The sequence below is a fragment of the Pseudopipra pipra genome, chromosome 2 (genome assembly GCF_036250125.1).
Source record: "Pseudopipra pipra isolate bDixPip1 chromosome 2, bDixPip1.hap1, whole genome shotgun sequence".
Classification (NCBI taxonomy): Eukaryota; Metazoa; Chordata; class Aves; order Passeriformes; family Pipridae; genus Pseudopipra; species Pseudopipra pipra.
Window position 1 is genome coordinate 119,099,465 of NC_087550.1, and position 7,502 is coordinate 119,106,966.

Below are 7,502 nucleotides of genomic sequence, written 5' to 3' on the forward strand. Positions count from 1 at the left end.
GGTGGAAATATCGGTTATAATCCATAAATAGAATGTGGGATTTAACATCCCCAGAGTGGGGAGGTGGAGCTGCTGGAGCCAGTCCAGAGAGACCACGGAGCTGGTCCCAGGGCTGGAGCCCCTCTGCTCTGGAGCCAGGCTGGGAGAGCTGGGGGGGTTCCCCTGGAGAAGAGAAGGATCCAGGGAAAGCTGAGAGCCCCTGGCAGGGCCTGAAGGGGCTCCAGGAGAGCTGGAGAGGGACTGGGGACAAGGGATGGAGGGACAGGACACAGGGAATGGCTTCCCACTGCCAGAGGGCAGGGTGGGATGGGCTATTGGGAAGGAATTCCTGGCTGGGAGGGTGGGGAGGCCCTGGCCCAGGTTGCCCAGAGAAGCTGTGGCTGCCCCTGGATCCCTGGAAGTGTCCAAGGCCAGGTTGGACGGGGCTTGGAGCACCCTGGGCTGGTGGAAGGTGTCCCTGCCCATGGCAGGGGTGGCACTGGATGGGCTTTGAGGTCCCTTCCCACCCAAACCGTTCCATGATTCTAGAAGTCCCATGAGGGCTCAGGGGCAGTGCTGAGCTTTGTGTGAAAATCCAACCCCACACCCCCCCAGTTCCTCTCTGATCCTGCTCTGAATGTCTCCGAAAGCAGCAGCTGTGACATCTGTGGGCCTGAAAGGGCACGAGGAGATCTGGTGTTTATGGTTTGCAGCCCCTTCCTGTTCCCCAGGGCCCTGAGGTGGCTCCTGCCCCGCAGGGAGGGGCTCAGAGGGGCCACGGGGAGCAGAGCCCAGCACGGCCCCACAGCGGAAACGTGGGGTTTGCACCGGGAGGGAACTGAGTCACCAACCTGCATGGCAGTGAGGGAGCTGTGAACCACCAACCTGCACGGCAGTGAGGGAGCTGTGAACCACCAACCTGCACGGCAGTGAGGGAGCTGTGAACCACCGACCTGCACGGCAGTGAGGGAGCTGTGAACCACCAACCTGCACGGCAGTGAGGGAGCTGTGAACCACCAACCTGCACGGCAGTGAGGGAGCTGTGAACCACCAACCTGCACGTCACCCTGCGGCTGGGGCTGATCCCGAGAGGCTCACAGAGACAGGGCACGGAGGGGCTGCAAATTCAGTTGTTGGGCTGGGCTGGATGGGCTCCTGTCCCTTCCCACGTGAGGGGGTTGATTCCGTTCATATTCCAGTCAAAATAACAGTTGTGGGCTCCTCAGCACCAAGGCTGGCTGGGAAGGTGCCCCGTGCACCAAGTCAGCAGGGCCCAGAGAGCTCTCCCCTCAAAGATGGGACACAGGGAATGTTTGGTACTCATCAGAAAATGGGAGTAATTTTGGGGGTGTTTCTCTGTTTTATTGGAAAAAGGCCCACAGAAGGAAAGGTAATCTAACATGGCATTTTGGTCTGGTGGAAGCCTGGGCTGTGCTCAGAGCCTTTGCCCTCAAGTTCTGCTCTGTGTTGCAGTGGCTGTTTTCTGACACCCGGGAGCAGGTGGAGCAGTTGTTTCATTTGTGGGTTCAGCTGCTGCAGAGGAAGAGCAGCTCCAGCCCTCTGTGGTGAGATGGGACCGACCACGACCGACCCAGCGCTCGGGAGGTGAGTCTGGGGAGGAAATGAGGCGATTTCACAAACTTCCTGAGGCCCTGCAGCCTTCACCTCCACCCAGCTCTGAGCAACAGGGGCCTGTGCTGGTTCCCACAGGGAAACTGAGACATTATCCCTCTCTCCAGCTCCCCGACAGAATCCCAGGATCCCTGAGCCTGGAAAAGCCCTCCCAGCCCACGGATCCCCCCTGTGCCCCATCCCCACCTTGTCCCCCAGCCCAGAGCACTGAGTGCCACGGCCAGGCCTTCCTGGGACACCTCCAGGGCTGGGCACTCCAAACCTCCCTGGGCAGCCCCTGCCAAGGCCTGACCACCCTTTCCAGCAGGAAATTCCTCCTGAAAAGAAGTAGAGGAGGATCGGGGATCTGCTGCAGCCTCCCCTGGAAGATGCAGAGGAAAGGAGGAGGACACGCTCACGGGAGCAGAAGATGAGTCAGTGCCTGGAACAGGGGAACTGTGGGAGCACTCCTGGCTCCTCCATGGAGAAATCAGGGCTCTGAGCTCTCGGAGCTGCTCCAACTGCTGAGCTGAGGCTGTGTGCGGGCGGTGCCAGTCTGGCTCCCAGGACACCCACACCACTGCTCCTGCTGTTCCCAGGAAAGGGGCCAGGAGAGCACAGACACTGCCCGGGAAAACAGGGTGACAGGGACAGGTGTTTGGGGGGGTGAGGCCATCGAAGATAACCTGGAATTCTGAGGATGCCTCTGGCTGCAACAGGCAGTGGAATGAGCTGTTTCCAGGGGGTTGTGCAGACTGGGATTCTGGGGGAGCTCATGGGGATCCCACCACAGCAGATCCCTTGGTCCAGGGCTGGGGATCTGGAGAGATTTAACAACCCTGTTGTCTCAGTCTGAGGAGACTGGAATGTTTGCTAAAGAGGATGAGTTATGAGATAGACCAAACTCCTCTCTCTCAGCAATTGTAAATTCGGAATTAAGGGGGCTTTAATCGAGGAAGTGTGAAAAAAAAAAAGAACACAGAAGAAATAACAACCCTTTATTAAAATATACATGTGTGTTGGCAAAACCAGTAACAGAACACAAGAAAACTGGACAGCAATCCAAGGAAAACCCAAGTCTGGATGAATACTTCTCTGTCCTTTAGCGCAGTCCCAGTCGTGGCCTGCGGGGGCGCTGCTGGGCTCTGCCGGAAGTCGGCTGGAAGAAACCGGAAGTTCTCCATCAACTTCCTGTGGGAAGTCCCCCATCACCCCCACACCACCACGGGCCAGTCAGGGCTCAGTCCAGCCCAGCAGTTTAATTACCTGGGCAGCCCCATCTCCTCGGGTGGTGAGATTGACAGAGAGACAGACAACAGGTTGGCAAAGGCATCGAGAGCTTTTGGAGGACTCCATCAAAGAGTTTGGTGAAATAAACACCTGAAGGAAAGCACCAAGATCAGTGTTTACAGAGCCATAGTGCTGTCTGCTCTCTTGTATGGGTCTGAGTCATGGGTCACCACCACCTGTGTCCCCTGGAACGCTTCCATCAACGCTGCCTCCAAACAATCCTGAACATCCCCTGGTCAGATGATGTGACCAATCCATCTGTTCTAGAACAGGCAGCAGGCACAAGCATTGAGGCCATGTTGCTGAGAACACAGCTGTGCTGGGCAGGGCACGTCCCCAGGATGAAGGACCAACCACCCCCTCCCTAAGATCTTGCTTTATGGTGAACTTGCCACCGGCTGCCGCAGGAGAGGAGCCCCGAAGAGAAGATACAAGGACTCCCTGAAACAACATCTCAGCCTTGGCCATATTGATCAACAGAACTGGTCCGCTCTGGCCTCCAACTGGGAGTTCTGTAGACACACCATCTCTAACACTGCCATTTCCTCTGAGAACACACACAGGATCACCCTTGAGGAGTGTCATAGTTTGAAATTGGCCCCCCTTGAGAGCTTGAGGGGCTCAGAGGTGATTGGGTGCCAGGGCAGTGTTCCCTGGAGAGCCCATCACTGTCCATGTTGTTTGCTTCTGCTCAAAATCACATATCACAGCACCAGAAGCTGTTGGCAGTTCTGTCTTGGTTGTTGTGCTGTTGCTGTCTGCTGTGTGTGGGTGTTGAAGGCCAGGGGGTGGCTGGGCTCCTTCTCTCCCCCTCCGGGGGAAAGAGGGGAGCCCTGCGGCCCCCCTGACTCTGCCTAGGCCAGAGTTGGAGACAGCATTGAATGAGTGCATGTTTGTGAGGGATGGACTCACAAACAACTGGTAAGTGGGAGGGAGAGGCAGGCCCTGCGGCCAGGCCCTCTTCTCCTCCCCACCTTTGCAGCCAGGCTGCAGAGCAGGGCTGGTTTTCCCTCTCGCTGTCCAGTGAGAGTGGATTGAGGCTCAGCACTGCAGCAGAGCCAGGTGGACAGGCCGGAGGAGGCTCGATTGCTGGGGAGAAGGATCCCAGGCAAGAATTGGAGACAGACCCCAGAGAGAGAGAGAGGGGCCCGGAGGATGTCCCTGCCATGAACTAAAACGCAGGACAGCTGAAAACCCGAGGAGAAATCAACAGTCCAGGACACAGACCCTTGATAAGCTGAACTACACTGCAGCAGCCTACAACCGAGGTATGAGAGGGAGAAATCACCAGCAGCAGAAGAGCAAGGACTCAAAGCTGTCTTCTTGGACTTCGTGAGGAGAGAAACTGCAACAAACAACTGGAGCTTGGTGAGGGGGAGTGTTCAGACCCAGAACACTCCCACGAGGGAAGAGACTGTCACACATCAGCCTTAAAGGCTGCTCCTGGACTAAAGTAGTTAAAAGGAGGGGCTTGAAAGGACTGACTGATAGAAATGTAATATATATATAGTTGCCTTTAGTTTGTATAGTATTTATTTGTGTAAATAAATGTATATACTTCTCCCTTCCCCTACAGAAGCCTCTGGTCTGAAAGTTTCTCTCTGGTGTTAGGATAAATTATGAGAAGGGGTGGGGGGGAAGCCTGGAAATTGGATTTTAGATTTCTAATGTGGCTCAAACTGCCACAAGGAGAAAAGGCAACGCAGAAAGAATCGTGCCTTGCAGAATTTACCACCCAAGGAGTCTTTCTGCTGTGCCTTTTGCAACCGGTCATGCCTGTCTCGTATTGGCCTTTTTAGCCACCAACACACTTGTGACAAACGTGGGTAGAGCCCACCCCAAATCTTCGTTTGAGAAGCCTGGCCATATGTATATATATATATATATATATATATATATATATATATAATCGTGGTGGGCAGGGACGCTGTTGGGCTCTGGCGGTCACCACGTGGGGAGGGGGGTCTGGGGGGCTGGTCTCGGGTCAGGGAGGAGCCGAGAAGAAAGTGGGGGACCCTTCCCTCAATGGAAGGAAGGGGTAAGGAAAGCAGTTCACCCCCAACAGGACTCACTGTGGTTCTCAGTCGATGGAGCCCCAAAAGCTCCTCCTTTTCTCCAGCGAGCACGGAGACTCTCCCATGAAAGCACAGCAGGTCGGGCTGGAGACAGAGACAGCTCACAGGAGAGTTGAGGCCAGCAGCCAGGGCTGGCCAGGAGGGAAGCCAGACAAACAGGCTGCCAGGCCTTCTCTCCAAATGCCCCAACACAGACCCTGTCTCTGGCCTCCAAAGAGAACCCAGCAGTCTGAATCACTCCCCTCCAAACAGAGCCAGCCACCCCCTCCCAAAACTCCTCCCCTCTCCCCCCAGCCTCTGATGGGCCATCGGGGAGGAATTCGACCAGATCTTTTGTAAGGCTGATTAACTCCCTTCCCCCTTTCCATTCAAACTCCGTCTTTCCTACAGTGTGTGTGTGAGGGGGGCCAGGGGAAAGAAAAATTCTCCTGAATTTCTAACCTATAACACCTGTGGATGTGGCACTTGGGGACATGAGTTAGTGGTGCTTTGGCAGTGCTGGGGAATGGACTCGATGGGCTTGGAGGCTTTTCCAACCTGAACAATCCCATCCTTCTGTGGTTCCGTGTGCCATCCCACTGCTGGACCCACCAGCAGCTCCCCCAAACTGGGAGCCTGGGAAGGGCTGGAAGAAGGGGCAGCAGACGGCGGCTCGTAAAATAGACTACATGCTTTTATTGGATTGAAAAGTTTTATGAAATGACAAAAAAAAAAATCAAATCAAGAGTTGGCAGATGCATCGACAGTGGGGGGATCCCCAACCCCTTCTCCAGAAGCATCCACAGGTCTCCGCCACCACAAGCAGCTCCAGCCCGGGCAGCCCCTGCATGGGGAGCACCCACAGGACCCCAACCCCGCTGGCGTTCCCAGGGCACCCTGCCCATGACACTGGGGTGCCCAGGAATTGAGGTGCCCAGGAATCAGGGTGACCAGGAATCGGGGTGCCCAGGAATCGGGGTGCCCAGGAATCAGGGTGCCCAGGAATTGGGGTGCCCAGGAATCGGGGTGCCCAGGAATTGGGGTGCCCGGGCAGCAGCCCCGGCCTCGGGGCCGAGCACGTCCCCCCACCCCAGGGAATTGCAGGCACTTAGTCACTGAGAGGAATTTTTCACTTGTCTCAAAGCAACAGTGGAATTGTCTAACTCCCACCTACAGAACAAAAAACACCTTTATAGCCCTTCCTGTGTTGTCAGGACACGAATATATTACTCTGGCATAAAGCAAGGCCCCGGGGGCTCCCGGCATCCCACCCTCCTCTTCCTCCCCCATCGTGCATCCTCCTGTGCCTCGGCAGGAGAAGCCCCCTCCCCACCTGCAGGAGAAGCCCCCTCCCCACCTCCAGGGGTGTGCGGGATGGAGGCTCAGGGGGCTGGGGATGGAGGGGGTGGGAACAGGGACCCCAGGCTTTGGGGGGTGCTGTGGTGCCAGGGGGCTGCCTCGAGGGGGGCAGGAGGGGTCTGGGGGCTCCTCTGGCAGCTCCAGTGCTGAGCCTGGAGGGAGCTGGGAGCAGGGCTGGGGGATGGAGCTCATCCCTGAGGATGGAGCGAGGTGAGGCTCAGGGATGGAGCAGGGCTCATCCCAAGGGATGGAGAGGAGCCCATCCCCAGGGACAGAGTGAGGGTCAGCCCAGGGAAGGAGCAGGGCTCATCCCAAGGGACAGGCTCTGCCCAGGGGTGGAGGGAGGGTCAGCCCAGGGAAGGAGCAGGGCTCATCCCAAGGGACAGGCTCTGCCCAGGGGTGGAGGGAGGGTCAGCCCAGGGAAGGAGCAGGGCTCATCCCAAGGGACAGGCTCTGCCCAGGGGTGGAGGGAGGGTCAGCCCACGGCTGCTGTCCCAAATGGTGACCCCCTCAGTGGCCGGGGCTGTGCTGGGGGACACCCACTGGGCCGAGGGCTCTGAGCAGCAGGATGTGACCCACGAGGTGCCAGGGGAGGATGGGAGAGCCCCCGAGCCCCGGGGAGTGGCTGGGGACAGGCTGAGACCCATGGCCAGCTGTGCTGGCACCAGGAGGTGGCCCCTGGGCACGGGGGATGCTGCCACACGAGCCTCCTGCACCCACTGCATCCCTCGGGGAGGGCACAGAGCCCCCGGGCTGCTCCAGGGACCGAGCCAGGAGAGCAGAGGGTGTTGTCGGGGTCCTGCCAGCCCAGCCTCTGTCCCCTGCCCTGCAGAGCCCTGCAGTGTCCTGCTCCCTCCCCCCGGCCCTGCCAGGTCGGGACAGGGCACACAGGGCCAGGGCACACAGGGCACACAGGGACAGGGGACGGGCCCTGCTCCCGGGAGCTCCCTCCTCTTTGTGTGGACATGATGGCTGGACCTGGCTCTGCTCCAACGCCCCTCGGGACCGCCCTGCCCTCCGTGTTCCACCCCGGCGGGGTCTGGAGCAGTCCTGGGCACTGGGGAGGGTGCCCGGGGAAGTGAGGCCAAGGGCAGGCGTGGGCTCCTTCCCCCGGGCTCCAGCCCCCCCGGCCGGGCAGAGCAGTGCGGGGACAGCCCCGTGCCCCCTCCCCGAGACCCAGCGGGGCCGCCCCGGCACGGGGGGACGTGG